The following is a 4,940-nucleotide window of genomic DNA, read 5'->3' on the forward strand; positions in this document are numbered from 1 at the left end:
CGAAGTAATGAAAGATGAAAATGTAAGTTTTGCCATGTGCTGGCTTTCCTGACATGCAATAGCATATTTTTTTCTCCTGCATAAGGTCACTTTTAAACTTGCCTGGTAGAAGATATAAAAATGGAAGAATTTTGCATAACACAATGAGTGATATTTCAAATCAATTCATAACTTCCTAGGAGGCACCTTAACACAGAAAATGCTGGCTTGGGTATGAGATGACGGACACTGGCGTGTACAGTTATATGTTCTGAATTATTACACAAAGGACTTCACTCAATTGTGTTACTTATGTTTTTCACGTCTGGGGGAAAAGATATCAAATTGCTTTTATATTATTTTTGAAATCATTGGTTCTTCCCTATAGCTAATAAGCCTTAGCAAAACATACACAACCTGAGAACATTATTATAAAGGATGTTGTGCTATGTTTTGAATGTATTTCTTGCTGAATTCTCATAATTCTCCTATGAAGTGGTATATTTTCCCCTAAACCATTTTACAGATGATGTGAGTTAAAATTAAATAAATTCCTTCTACTATGTCACAGACCTCAATATGTGGGTTTCTACCTATGGCATCTCAATTTCTTTGAGGCATTCAGTCTAAGGGGAACTACATCAAATGAAGGTGCCCACCTTACTTGTCTTGCAAATGCCTCCAGATTCACATTCAACAGGTTTGGGACATTCCCATGGTAACTGCCTGAGTCAACCGGGACCTGCACTGAGTGTACTGGTGTTTAAGGAGCCCCTTGGTTCCTGATCCTCACATAATCCAGGAGAGCGGCACAAACATGGGCAAGGCAGAGTGGAGGAGGGTGAAGGCCTTGTACCGTCAGTGATTAGCTTTGAATCATGGGTTTGGTGTTTATATCATGTGGCCTCGGGAAAGCTACATGAATCTTTTTGCCATCATTTCTTTATCTGAAAATGAGGTTACAGCTCACTGTCTCCTAGAGTTTTGGGCTTAGATGAATGAATGGTGTTTAGCACATACAACCCTCAACAACATCCACCTACTCTGGCAACTCTTTAAAAAATGCTGACAAAACACATAAAAGCATTGACAATCACCTGGATCCTATTGCCCTGCAGAGAGGTCAGATGTGGAGGGAACAGGGAGTTGGTGAGTTTCTACTACATTCTAGGCCATCCTTTAACCATACAGGGGCCCTTCAGGGAAGAAACAACTAAACATGCCATTTAAATACAGGAGAGACTATGTTATTTGCTCATTGTCACCATATAAAAATTGATTTTCATACTTAAAAGCCATGACTCTCTGAACTCAGAGCCCATATTTTTAATTATTTTTGGCCAATTTGTGAAACAACATCAAAAAAAGCACTTTCATTTTTAACTGACTACATCCTTCAAGTAGTCAGTTGGAATTTCTTGAGGATTGTGGGTGCCCCTAAGTTATCTCCCGTAAACATACTCCAACACCACCCTAACCATCCCTCTTGTTACCAAAAATATGGTCAGATTGCCTGATTCTATTGTTGAGAATCAGTCATTTCAAATCTTGTTGGGGTGCTGAAGATATGGTGTCACAGTCTCAGGCAGAATACATCACCTGAAGGAGCACTTCGGTTATATCAAGCTCCACTGGGATCATTAAGTGAGCCCCATATTGGTCCATAGGTTCTGCCAATAGAGAAAAGAGAAATGACTAGGAAGAACAGCGAGTAAGTTAATGTGTGTTAGTGTTCACAATTGTTTGCAACACGCCTTTATCTCTCATCATATGCATGAAACCACCTCTGTTATTAACTCTTCAACTCATGCAGTGAGTGAAACCATGTGTCTCAGGAACTTGTCCAAATCACACAGCTGGTCCTTGGCAGAGCAGTGCTGGTCTCAGGTCACCTGGATGCAGACACCATCCTCTTGCTGTGAGGAAAATAAGAAGTGCTGTGCCTTGTTTTCACCCCAGGGAGAAAACAAAGATAACTCTTGGGCTACTTGCTAATTCATCATTTTATATACCATCACACTACCAGGATTTGAGTATTTTCTCCAAGTACCTAAATGTCCATCTAATAAATTTGCCTTGCAAAAAAAAATAACTATTCTATTGTTTTATGAAGCCACCTCTAAATTAAGTATATAAAAAAAGAATGTCCTTTGATGCCTGCATTCTTTTTATATAGTACACACTAGGCACCCCATGGAAGAACACTGAGAGCAATTTGCATGTGTGCCACACACGTTCCTTATTTGTTTGACAGTTTCCAAGGCTTAGAAAGGAGGTTCACAGAAAAGACTGACATGGAGACAGCCTGCCAGACTTCCTCCCCTTACTCTGTTGCACACCTTCTGTGATTCTAACCTGTCCATGTATCCTGACCAGCCATCCATCAGTGTGTGTCAAGACTGATTTCTGGAATCTATCTGTGGATTTTCTGCCTACTTTCACTTTAAGAGAAGCTAATGTGGAGAGCAGGACCTGAGGGAAACAAAAAGACCTGAGTACAGGTCCTGTTCAGACAGGAGTGCACAGATGGATTTGTCAACATCACTGCTGCCTTGTTCACAGGGGGCATCTAGTCCCCAAAGGAGACGCAAAAGTGAGGTGTGTTCTGTGCATTCCCCTATATTCGTGCCTTAAAGTATGAATCCCTGCCAGTTCTTTAATGTAGGTTAAATGGTGACTAGAAAGAGTCAGTTGAATTACATTGCATTCCAAGGATATACTACTCAGCTGCCATTGAGAATCTTTTCTGGGTTTATTAATAATTTTTTTGAATAGAACTTTTTATGAACAATAGAATTTTATTTGCCAATTATGTTGATTGAGGTAATGTGTGTATGTCATTATATCTGCTCTAGGGGCTACAAGTTTATCTCAGCCTCTACAAGTGCATATTTTCATAATCATGGTATCTCCCCTGCCAAGTGAGTATATTTCCCACCGCACCTACCACACGAGCCCCAATAATCCTCCACATTGTCCCGTTGGATCCCACCGTTCCCTGCTCCAAATCCACCTACTCCCACTATTTCCCCAGTTCTACAAAATGTTCATAATATATAGACAAACTTGTGAGTATATGAAAACCTTTTAAAATATAAATTGCTACATTAATAGAGGAATAAAAAGGAGGAAGTGATTCTCTAAAATTTTAAGGATGATTATTACTGAAAAATAGATATTTTTATTATTTCATGTACTTTGAACAACTTTACATATTTTCCTATAAGATAGTTATAGTTCTATTGCAAATATATTTAATGAAGTAATTTTCTCTTTTCTGATAATAATAGTATTACGAATTGATAATAATGCTGAAGACTCAGAAACATCAGGTTTGATATGTGAGTGTTTTCTGCATTACCCTCATGTGACATCACACTGTAAGCCTCCTAATCTCTCTAGAAGATATGAAAACATAGATATGTGAGCTACACATTTGTAATTGAGGTCCAAGAATATTGAAAACTCAGCTGATGTCAAATAGGGTTTAGTGGCATAAAACAGTGTTTAATTTTCTTTGGTCAACAAAATAAAATTTAATTAGATTGTTTAAAAACCTGTAATATTGCTCACAATAAGTTATATAAAATAATAGATAATAAAGTCAAACATGTAGACCCTTGTGAGCAATGTATACTTATACATAAAATACCAAGTAGGGTTATAGAAAATACCAAGTAGAGCGCAGCTGTTGAGCGCTGGGCAGAGAAGCTGCCCGCAGCCTCTGCAGCACCAGTTCGATCCCTGGCCACCTGGCGAGGGTCCCACGTGACGCCTGCCGCCCGCTGCTCCCCTCAGCAGTGTCCACCATCAGTCTGCCTGTTATGCTCCCCTCTCTGGCTCTGTGAATTCTCTCACCCTCCCGCATTTCTGACTGTACCCAGTGCTTGTATAAATAAATCTAAAAATAAAATAAAATAAAATACCAAGTAACTCTAAATTTATTATGCAGAGATAATTCAAAGTAAAAGTGAATGATGGGAGACTTTATGTCCTTTTTAATACCTCATCTTATTCATTCTCTAAGAGCAACAATTATTTATTTGAGTTATTGTATTTTTCAGTACTATGTCTTTGAATGAATATTGTCTCTTACATTGTACTTGCTTATTTAATGGTAATAGCAATATCACAAGACTGTTGAGGGAATTAAATAAAACAATAAAAAAAAACTTCTGTAACAATTCCTGACAACAACCTCATCCTCAGTGGGTATTAGATGCCATATGAATTTTAACGCTTATCAGTCATATCAAATACACATTGCTTTGACAGTTCCCCTGCATGTGATATAAAGATTAAGGGACTCTCCAAGATTCTGCATGAGGAGAAGCTTTATTAATTGTTTGCTCTTCCTCATAAACCTCCAGCAACTAAGGTCTTTTCCACTCTTGGAGGCTCTCAGGTTTTAAGTGAAATTTGATTTCTCTCAGTCATAATCTGTGTGGTAATATCTCCTAATTAAAAAAAAAATAAAAATAGCCCAGAGTATGTGCATGTGGCACATTAAAAAATATTGATGAGATATTGCAGTTTCTGAATTTGTTTTCTTGTAATACAGGAAAAAATGTCTTCATACTCAAGCCCTAAATAAATCACTGGTACATTGCAGAAAGATCAACAAGAGATTGAGCACAGCAGGTACGTCTTCACGAGGTTGGATCATAAACGTCAATGCGTATAAGTCAAACCCCTCTCCTATCTCAGGAAATATGATTTCATCCATCGGATTATTTGCAGATTTTGAGCACTCTTATTAGATCTGTCAGTACCATGGAGCTCAGGAAGTCTCAGAGATATTCATGTCTGTAGCAGATCATGAACAACCTCAGCAACCTATCAGTCACCATTTCCTGTGAGACACCAGAACCAGCCCAACCCTCCTCCCACTGCCTTTAGTTTTCTTGCTAACAGGGACCTCAGTTTCTCAACTTCTCCCTGGGAGTCAGCCAGCCAACAGG

The sequence above is a fragment of the Talpa occidentalis genome, unplaced genomic scaffold, assembly GCF_014898055.3.
Source record: "Talpa occidentalis isolate TD23 unplaced genomic scaffold, MPIMG_talOcc4v2.1, whole genome shotgun sequence".
Lineage (NCBI taxonomy): Eukaryota > Metazoa > Chordata > Mammalia > Eulipotyphla > Talpidae > Talpa > Talpa occidentalis.